The sequence below is a fragment of the Saccostrea echinata genome, unplaced genomic scaffold (genome assembly GCF_033153115.1).
Source record: "Saccostrea echinata isolate AGI-Se365-2 ecotype Australia unplaced genomic scaffold, CSIRO_AGI_Sech_v1 ptg000002l, whole genome shotgun sequence".
In the NCBI taxonomy this organism is placed as follows: domain Eukaryota; kingdom Metazoa; phylum Mollusca; class Bivalvia; order Ostreida; family Ostreidae; genus Saccostrea; species Saccostrea echinata.
This window is the reverse complement of record NW_026889751.1, coordinates 11,422,135-11,433,518: the sequence shown is the minus strand read 5'-3', so window position 1 is coordinate 11,433,518 and position 11,384 is coordinate 11,422,135. Positions and strand designations below refer to the sequence as shown.

At 32.1% G+C, this 11,384-nt stretch overlaps 1 long non-coding RNA gene across 1 annotated transcript; it reads right to left on the bottom strand.

The window, feature by feature from the left end:
- Positions 1 to 7,402: 7,402 nt before the first annotated feature.
- LOC133200446 (uncharacterized) lies at positions 7,403 to 8,708 on the bottom strand. Its single transcript, XR_009722947.1, has 4 exons — positions 8,638 to 8,708; positions 8,431 to 8,529; positions 7,612 to 7,662; positions 7,403 to 7,458 (listed from the first exon to the last, which is right to left on the bottom strand). It is a non-coding gene; the product is annotated as an uncharacterized LOC133200446 (long non-coding RNA).
- Between the last annotated feature and the right edge of the window lie 2,676 nt (positions 8,709 to 11,384).

Below are 11,384 nucleotides of genomic sequence, written 5' to 3'. Positions count from 1 at the left end.
ATGCTACATTCTGAGAAAAAAAAAATATTTAAAAAATCAAATATATACAGAAATTAGTATCTATTAATGGTATCTCTTTCTGAATTGCCCTTATATAATAGTATGTCTATAGTAAAATAAAAATAGTCATACTTTAAAAAACATATATAGATTAAAGAGTGAGAGCTATTATGAGTGGTACACTTACCTGAAGCTCTTTCAACATCTCTTGTCCAAATTCTCTCTGTCTTTGTCTCTGTTTTCTTTGTTTTTCTTTTTCAGACCAAATTGTCTGCATAAATATTGTGATGAGATTAGGACAAAGTCAAATTCTTAATTCAAATTAAAACATAAAATATGCAAAACATATAACTTAACAAATATTTAAATTGAAGATTTTACCATTAACTCCTTGTGGACAGCCTTCCTCTTTGATTTTTCCAATTCCGTTCGTCTTTTTCTGTCGTTCCTATTTGATATAACATCCTAAATAAAATAAGATTTTCAAAATTAAATTAAACAATTGTTATGCAATAAAAATCACTAATAATTGGTATTCTAGAATTGACCTCATTTTATTTTGAAGTGTTTGTCATGACATCTAATAGGTTTTTTTCTTTCATCAAAGTTCAAAAAACATGAAATTGACAAAAATATATTATTAGGCAATTAAATGAAAATTTTACCAATAACTCCTTGTGAATTGGAATCCACTTTGTTTTTTCTGATTCCATAACTTGTCTTCTCTGATTTCTATTTGATGTTACTTCCTGGAAAAATGATCAGAAATTGTAAAACAAATTAAGTCTTACAAATAATAAGATAAAGCATTAATTAGGTACATGTTTGGTTACATACAAAAAAAAAGTACATGTACCATCAATTCTTGGAGAACCTTTGCCCACATTGTCTTTATTTTTTCAATCATTAATCTTCTGTTAGCGTTAGTGGATGCCACTTTCTGAAAAAAATATTTAAAAGAAAAAAAAATCATAGATTACAGAGTGTGATTATCTTTTTTCTGAATCTCCTTCATATAAAAAAAAATATTAGCATAATATAGTCATTTATATGGTCAAATAAAAATAGCTAGATTTATAAACACATAAAATTATGAAGTGAAGGCTAATATGGGTGGTACATACCTGAAGCTCTTTCAACATCTCTTGTCCAAATTCTTTCTGTTTTTGTGTCTGTCTTCTTTGTTTTTCTATTTTAGACCAAATTATCTGCATAAAAATTGTGCTGAGATTAAGACAAAGTCAATTCGCAGAGCAATGCACAAGACATTTGCAAAAACATATACCCAGTAACAAAAATTGAAGAATTTACCCCCAACTCTTGGTGAACTTCCTTCCACTTTGTTTTTTCAAATTCCATTAATTTGTTTCTGTTTATTCTGTTGGATGTCACTCCCTGAAAAAACATGATCATTGAATGAAGTAGTACATGTATATGTTTTTTTTTACAGGCAAATAAAGCTAGCCTGACGAAAATATAAACACGTTAAAACTATTATGGGTGGTGCACTAACCTGAAGCTCTTTCAACATCTCTTGTCCAAATTCTTTCTGTCTTTGCATTTGTTTTCTTTGTTTTTCTTTTTCAGACCAAATTATCTGCATAAAAAATTTCGATGAGTTAAGGACAAAGTCAAATTCTTAGATCAAAGCACAAAACATGGAATAGGCAAAACACATAACTTCACCAAATTTAAGATTTTACCACCAATTCCTGGTGAACTGCCTTGAACTTTGCAATTTTTGATTCCATTAATCGTTTTCTCTTGATTCTATTGGATGTCATTTCCTGAAAAATATAAAACAATAACTCATGAATTCTACATTTTAAACATCCATCATTTTAATCTGAAAAATTGAAAGTTTTCTTTGCAATATATGAGAATTATACCTTCAATTCGTCTAGCATGTTTTGAATGGTCTTAATCTGTGGCCGCATTTTTTTAAGTTCGAGTTCCACTTTCAATGCATTTTCCTAAATTAAAAGAATTTTAAGAATAAAAGTATAGCAACATATGAATAGTGGACAAAATGGAGCAAATATAAAAAAAATTGTGCAGATCATATTAATCTATAAATACATGAATTGATTTCAATTCTCAAAAAAACAGGCCCGTACGTAGCAACGGTTTAAAAAGTTGGGGAGGGGCAACTTCCCAAAAAAAATCAGAGAAGCCAAAAAAAAAAAAACCAAACAAAGAAACAAAACAAAAAACAAAAACAAACAAAACAAAACAAAAAAAACCTAAACTGACCAAAGGGGGGGGGGGACTTCCTAAAATTATCTGACATGCAAGGAAAAAAAAGCTAATTTACTGTCCAAATCCTTGAAATTGCCAGTGCTCGACCTTACAACATCAAAAAGGGGGGGAGGGCAAAAGTGTCCCTCCCCGGGTTCTACGGGCCTGCAAAGACATAGAATTGAGCCAAACCACTTTTTTCTCAGATCTCGTTTTTATAAGACCTGAAATACAGCTATTGATAACAAAATAATGTTATTTTACCTGTCGCATTTCTTCTTCCTCCACAATGTCGATCCAGTTACGATCGAATTTGAGTATTTCTTTTTTAGATTTCTGAAAAAAGCAACCACACATATCATGTTTGATTTTTACATGCTCCCTGTATATCAAACATCATATGTTACAGGCCCCTGTGGGCCCTGACGCTAACCAGTAAAAAAATATTCAAATTTAGGCATCTTAATTTTATAATGATTTAAAACTTTTAGCGATTTCAATAATAAAGTACTTACAAAGTCTTTGACAGGCTCATCGCCAAAGTCTAGTATTTCTTCCATGTTCTGAAAAGAAAATGATATATCAATAATTTTCGTACTAGAAATGTTATAATTTGTTTCTAATGTAACATGATTATAAACTGCCTACATTCCCAAATAAAAAATATAAAGGTATTCAACAGTAGGGTTTGTGTCCTGGAATCTCGCCTTAAGCCTCCCCCCACCCCACCCCTCCGTATCTCCGATACAGTGGGAAACTCGAACTCTAAATACAACACCAGTAACGTCAAACTAGCTTATCCGCATATACTAAATTATATTACACTCTGTCGTTCAAAAGGCCCTGTAATTTTTGTTTTGCATTTTAAAATATTTTATTAAAATAATTTTATTTCCCAGGTGATGGAGTAGCATAGTTTATTAATTTCTACAGTAGCCAAAAACCCTCTCCGCGAAACATTGTAAATTAATTAAAACTTGAGAAGTACTTTAAGTCTTACTTGATGTATAGGTAACATGTCCATTCGGACTCCTGCCGAGCGACAGGCCAGTTCCGTAAGAATTCCTTCGATGAGTTGCTCTTTGATCATTTTTTCACTTAATGTTCCTTTCTGGAAACACAGTAAAGCTCTGCTTGATTATGACTGTGTCTTCACTACTTTTGTATAAACAAAACTGTATTATGACGTCATAGGTCATCGTTAAACACCCCATCCTGACGTAACAATACGTGAAATTGGAAATATTTTAGATCTATAAAACACTACTGTATAATTTATAAATATTTTTTTTCTCTGAAAAACCACACCTTTATCAAAAAATTAGTCTCTTAACCGATAAACAAATAATATTTGGTCAACTTAGCGTCAATATCATTTGACTTTAATGGATTTTTCAAAATTAACTTGAAATATTAGTTAATCTACTCACTTTTTCCATGTCCATGCAGAAGGATTTGATGTAATCAATCATGTATTGTGACGTCATAAGTGACACTACTTTATATAAGAAAACTAACTAAAAACTTTTCAATTATTTTTTACTTTTGAAGTACCCCCCCCCCCCTTCCCCTTACACACACACACACATATCCTCACACATACACAATAAAGCTGACAAAATATATTTTTTAAAATCTTTTTTAAAGAAAAGTCTGTTTTTAAAGAATCAACACTTTCATTTCATTTAGAATGTTTAAAAGAAGATGGGCTAACAAGGCGAGCGAAATGCCTATAGTGCTACAAACATGAAGGTGAAAAATTAAATCTCAATTATAACAAAATTTCCTTTGGTATTTAATCTAACATTAAAGTATACTTTATGCAAAGTCTCCAAAATTTACAAGAATCTCACAAAGATTGAAAATATTTGCCTTTAAAATAGCATACACACACTAAATAGGGCAAAAAGGACCATTTTCTCATACTGCAATACAATGTACATGTAACTTAGAATTTCATTCTTTTTATCGTTTTAATCTATTTCAAGCTAGTCCTTAATATATTTTAGATTTAAGAAGCATAAATATTTATTCGTAAATTCGAAATATTCCCAACTCATTGTACATTTTTTCATTGGGTCCAACTATATTATCCATTGAAAACATAAGAACATCACATTGAATTTTCATCCTTTTAAAACATAATTACGCAAAATGAAATCGTAAAACGCAGTGTAATCAGTTGGCTTTTCCATGGATGTTTTCTCTGCATAAACTATAAAGTTAATTTGTCAACTTAAAAAAAATACACACATTGTAGTGTAAATCTTATACGGTACCATTTTGATGCACCAGATGCGCATTTCGACAAATTATGTCTCTTCACTCCTCAGTGATGCTCATGCCGAAAAGTTGGAAATCCGAAATATTTAAATAAAAAAGTTTAAATTTCAGCTTTATTTATGTCTTTAATGTACTACACCAGGTGAATTATGCGTTCATTGAACACTGTAGCAGTATTTCAAGGGTGGTCAATTTGGGAATTCCATATACGACAACCAACTACTAGCTAGCAGTTACTGTCAACTGCTCACTTCTAGCCATTTCCGACTGCTTGCTACCACCTGTTCACAGCGTCTACTTATGACAGTCATTCTACGATAAATGGACCAATTCAGAGTATAAAACATGAAAAAAATAATTGTTTCAAGTAGCAAAATGAATATCATAATTCTCTAAAGGACATATCAGTGAACTTGAAAACAAAAAATTGTCCACAAATCTTTTTACAACAATTTCAAGATACCATTGATATTAAGGTAATGTTACGAAGTTAATGTTTGATCAAGCCTTATTATTTTTCAAATAAAGCTGAATTTGACCAATTTTTTTCGTTTCTGGTGTTCAGTAAAGAACGCTAAAGTATGATTCATGAAGTCTCGCATGAATCCGATTTTAATAATTAATTTTTCGGGAAAAACATCGTTACGGAAGTTAATTCCCAGCAATAAAAGTTAAAATTCTTCTCAATAGTTAAAATCAAGGTTTGTTTTAGGATATTAAACAAAAGTATGAAGCATTTCGCTCCCAAAATAATATTTTTTTTAAACCTTTAATGCAAAAACGTTCCTGAATTGCCGTTACTGAAGTTAAATTTTTAAGAGAGACAACTGCTTTTGTCTAATTTATTTTGTTATGAGGAAAATGTAATCGTCTAAAATAGATGACTCGCACCTAGAATCGATGATATAATGTTCCGTGGTCACTTTCAGATAAGTTTCAGTTCATTTTGAAATCTGCATTCTATGCGTGAAATTTAAAACAAAATCGTCACGGAAGTTAATCTGAAAATTTCATCTTGAAATTTGTAAATAAGTGAAGCGACATTAAGATTTGCAGTGGAATACGTTTTTCAACATTACATTATGTTCATATCAAAACTTTAACTGCATATATCGGTAAATATTTACAAAACCATGTGTGTATGTTCAGTTTTAGAGTTGAAATCGACCTTTAAATTTATAATTAAGATATTACAACGGTAAATTTGTAAGCGACATAAAAAATTCTTAATTGGTCATGCTTTTGTAGAATGACTGATAGATGCATGCATGTTAACAATAAGCAATGCCACTATACTAATACAGTTGGGATATGCCATTCTTAAAACGTGCATAATATCAAATTTCTGTAGCAGTCTAGTGTATATCAAACAGAAAGATTTACAAACAAGAGACCCATGGGCCACATCGCTCACCTGAGTAACTTTGGCCGTACTGTTCTTTACCAGACTTCCCCCCTTGTAATACCTATTGTGGCCCCGCCCTACCCCCGGGGGTCATGATTTTAACAATTTAGAATCTACACTACCCCAGGATGCTTCCAAATAAGTCTCAGCTTTTCTGGTCCAGTGGTTCTTGTAAAGAAGATTTTTAAAGATTTTTCTTATATATTTCAATGTAAAACCTGGATTCCCTATTGTTGCCCCGCCCTAACCCCGGGGGTCATGATTTCAACAATGGATGCTTCCACTTAAGTTTCAGCTTTTCTGATCCAGTGGTTCTTGAGAAGAAGATTTTAAAAGATTTTTCCTATATATTTCAATGTAAAACTTGGATTCCCTATTGTGGCCCCGCCCTACCCCCGGGGGTCATGATTTGAACAATTTGGAATCTACACTACCCCAGGATGCTTCAATATAAGTTTAAGCTTTTCTGGCCCAGTGGTTCTTGAGGAGAAGATTTTAAAAGATTTTTCCTATATATTTCAATGTAACACTTGAATTCCCTATTGTGGCCCCGTCCTACCCCCGGGGGTCATGATTTGAACAATTTAGAATCTAAACTACCCCAGGATGCTTCCATATAAGTTTCAATATTGCTGGCCAAGTGGTTCTTGAGAAGAAGTTTTTACAAGATTTTTCCTATATACTTCAACGTAAAACTTGGATTCCCTATTGTGGCCCCGCCCTACCCCCAAGGGTCATGATTTGAACAATTTAGAATCTACACTACCCCAGGATGCTTCCATATAAGTTTCAGCTTTTCTGGCCCAGTGGTTCTTGAGAAGAAGATTTTTAAAGATTTTTATTTATATTTCAATGTAAAACTTGGATTCCCTATTGTTGCCCCGCCCTACCCCCGGGGGTCATGATTTTAAAAATTTAGAATCTACACTATCCCAGGATGCTTCCACATAAGTTTCAGCTTTTCTGGCCCAGTGGTTCTTGAGAAGAAGATTTTTTAATGACCCCACCATATTTTTGTCTTTTCTTGATTATCTCCCCTTGTAAGGGGACTTGGCCCTTTATATTTACACTCCCCTTCACCCAAGGATACTTTGTACCAAGTTTGGTTAAAATTGGCCCAGTGGTTCTTGAGAAGAAGTTGAAAATATGAAAAGTTTACAGACGGACGGATGGACGGACAGACGGACGGACGGACGACGGACAACGGTTGATCAGGAAAGCTCACTTGCGCTTTCAGCTCAGGTGAGCTAAAAACTTTAAAATAACCACTGTACGCTTTAAAAAAATGTCACATACAAATGAAAACAATATACGGATAGAATTTTTATTTAACATTACGTGTAATTACTCTCTACACAAAACAGAAATCATATGATTGGTGAAACGTTCATCACATCAATGGGACATTCTTGTGTTGAAGCAAGATTTTTTTTAAACTCAGATTCTCAGATCAAGGACGTCAGGTGCCGACATCATCAGGCGCAGTAACTGGACTTGGTCCTCCAGAAGCTTGATACGTTGACGTAATTTTTCTGCAAATAAAATACATTATAAACGCAAAACACACTCACACACACACACACACACCCACAGAGAGAGAGAGAGAGAGAGAGAGAGAGAGAGAGAGAGATGGAATGCCTGAGTACCTATATTACATGTATTTCTGTTTATTCCACTGGTATTACCTTCGATATCATCCAAGAATCTTGCAAACTCAAATGCTGTCGGACATCGAACTAAAAAACAAAAAAGAAAAAAAATGTAAGTTCTTTTCAAGGGATATATAGGATATAAAAAAAGGAAACAGTAGTAATTTGTTAAACAGATTATAACGGTTTTATTAATGCTAATTGCTAAAACACATATCCATCACAAAATTTCCCTATCAGCACATCCTTATCTTTTCATTCACCCTCAACCTTTATTTTTACATTTATCCTGATTATTGCTAAAACGTGAAATAATGAAATCCCCCGCCCCTCCCCCCAAAAATAAATATAAATTTACTCTATAACTTTCCGTGAACAAATTAATTTGAATTTAAAAACACCTACATGCAAGAAGCTATGATCGATATATATATATATATATATATATATATATATATATATATATATATATATATATATATATATATATATATATATATATATATATATATATATATATATATATAGAATAAAAAAAACTCTACAGATTTTGGGTATCCTATTGCCCTAAATGTGCATGTAGATAAACCAGGTCATAGTTCCTTTACACTGTGTAAGATAAATCTAAAATATCTTAATTCATAGAAATTGCATGAGTATGTAGTTCCAGCATGATTTTACTTACATATCAAATTTGAAGTACAGTATACGTTCAATAGTGCATTCTTTATAATGTATCATATACTTTAGTACACTGGATAGGCACTGTATAGGTGATGGCGAATCGTTAATATATCAAAATTTACGCAAGTCTTGAGAATCGCGCACAATGAAGTTCAAAATAATGTTACTTACCACCATGACGTGCTCGATACTCAGATAACGCCCATATTCTGTCTCTCTCTGTTTGACGTTCAATGAGAGAGCGTTCTCTTACCCCCAAGTCATCCCAGCCTTGTCAGGAGTATAGACAGAAATTAAAATGATTTTTATTTTATGATCATATATGGAATACAATACAATATGAAATGTTCTACAACTTAGTTATCAATTATCATTTACCGGGTATGGCCTCGTGGATATTTGTGAATGGCCTTGTGTTTCCGAGTACTAGCCTTCTTAGTGCAGTCAATGACGAATCTGCTATAAAGGAAAAAATGGAATTAACTAGAAGTTGATAAGAATTAAGAACTTTTGACATGAACACGTATACGAGCAAAAAATTTATCAATTTGAATTAGGAAATGTGTGTGTGTGTGTGTGTGTGAAAGGGGGGTTAAGGATTAAAAATAATAATATCTCTGTCCCGAGGAGTTGTATGACTAGTCCAGTGTTAGAACTCCAATGGCAGACTTTTTACTTTTTATGTACATGTACAATAGGGATAAAATTGCTTCTTTGAAATGTTTAGATGAAAGATTTTTTAAATAGATATCCATTACCAGGTCGAAAAATAACCATTACTAACCTTTATTTTACTCTTGTTCTACATTTAGATATATCGTCGATATTGTATAAAGAGCCATAGCGATCTGATAGGCATTTTCGCCTATTCTGGTAGTGATTTTTTTAACCAAAATTTTGTTATACAATCTTAGTTTAAACATGTGTAACAGGCGCGGATCCAGGATTTTTTTTTCCAGGAGGGGGGGGGGGGGTCATCCCGGTCGAAAAAAAAAATTCCAACCCAGAAATTTCCTGACAAGCAAAAAAAAAAGGGGGTTGGTATTTTTTTTATTTGCTTCAGTATATACTTTTAATAACTCTGCAAATTCAAGGGGGGGGGGGGGGTCCTGACCCCCATCCCCCTCTAGATCCGCGCATGTGTAAATTCAAATTACAGAATAATAGCATCTAAATGTTAATAGTTCCCTTGTTTGGTTAAAGGTGGTCTTCGTATTGAAAATGAAAATATATATTCAATTTTTCTTATACTTCGTGGCACAGTGGTATGATTACATTCCCAACGTGTTCCATTTGTGTCTTTCTAATTTTTTCTGTGTGTGTGTATCTTTCTACGTTTTCTTTATTATGTTGTATAATAAACATAATAATTATTTCAAGAAATTATAATATATATACACATTACACTTTGAAAGTACCTCTGGAAAAGACAGTCCTAAAATATTTAATTAAAATGCAAATTCACAGCATCTTCATTTTTCTAAATCTTTTGTCTCAAAATTGCAGTATTGAACATGTAAACTGATTGTCATATGACATACTTGCAACTATGAAAATATAACGCTCGTCCACAAATGATATTACATAAGTTGATCTTGAATTGAAAAGGTATATCTATAAATAGAAATAGGTGATTTCCTTTTAAATTCTTGACGCAGCTATGGCTTATTCTGTTATATATCGACTCGATACATCCCAAACTCGAAATGGGGGACACCACAGAGTCTATCACATCTGTTTCATATTTGACTATTGGCGTTGGTGGCAACTGGGCACAGCCACTTAACGTTAAATAATTTAAAAAAAAAAAAAACCACCTAACAAATAATGTGGTAGGGATTATATTATTTTTGTTGTAAGAAAAACATATCACTTCAGGTGGGTATGTATAACAATCGTGACGATATGATGGATGTAACTTGGTCGACAGAGGATGCATACTCCTCAGCAGCGCTTTCATGATCAAACCTCTGATATCCAGAAGTCCATGGTTTGCGCTTTTCACGATTTTTATTGTTTACAGAATCTATGAGATCGATTATTGTAATATTCAAATTTTTCATACATAGAAAAATATAGTAAATTTACGTAGTACCCATAAATGAAATATAATTACATTGCAATAACCTAAATAAAAATTAAACTGCATGTATTCGACTTCGTTGATTTATCAGTCTAATAAATTATTACCTATAAAAAAAAACAACAACAAAAAAAAGAGACAAAAAAAAGGAAATTAAGATAGAAAATATCTCAAAAAATATAGTTGCTTACCCATGAGTTCAATAATATTTAAGAATTCGGTCGCGTATTTTTTCCCTTCTACTTTTTTTTTTTTTTTCAAATCTAACGGAGCGCAGTTTGTGACAAAAAAAAAAATAATGTGCATGAATCGTCACTTCAATTAATTTAAAATGGAGGTTCTTCTTAAACAAAAATAAGCAATAAAAATAGATTATTATTACTTTTTGATTAAATATAATGTATTTTCGGAGGGAAAAAAACTACCTTTAAAAAAATCTAAAAGAAAAATATGAAGAGAGAAAATGAGGAGTGAAAACGAAAATGTCATAATCTTTGAGTAATCTTGCTTATAGTTACTAGTATAATATGAAGTTTGCAGTAGATATGTTAGGTTATGTACGTTTGTATTTACCATCTGTGCAGTACCCTTCATTACATAATTTAGAAGTCAGTGACTTCAGAGTAGTAAAATCTTACTGAAAATACAGGTTTCTTCCGCTCCTATTTATGTCTCAATATCAAGAAGCATTCAATCAGATACACAATGTTGCAGCTCCATTTCATTTTAAGTGTTAGAACCAATTGATCCGTTTCTTTCTCATATCAATATTTTCTCTTTTTAAATCAATTTACTTTAACTATCGTTAATAAACTTAAAATACACCGTAAGGAAGAATTATTGTCTGGTCTCTGCAGTAAATGGATTATTCAAAGTATATGTCTTTCATACCTTTATGTGAAGGATTTCGAAAGATTATATTATTCCTTGCTTCTCTTAACAGAAATGGTAAAGGAAGTTTGAAATCTAGGACGTGCTATATTGTTGGCGGCAGTTATGTATTAAGTTATTTCATTTTTTGCCTCTTAAAATTACAATAGAA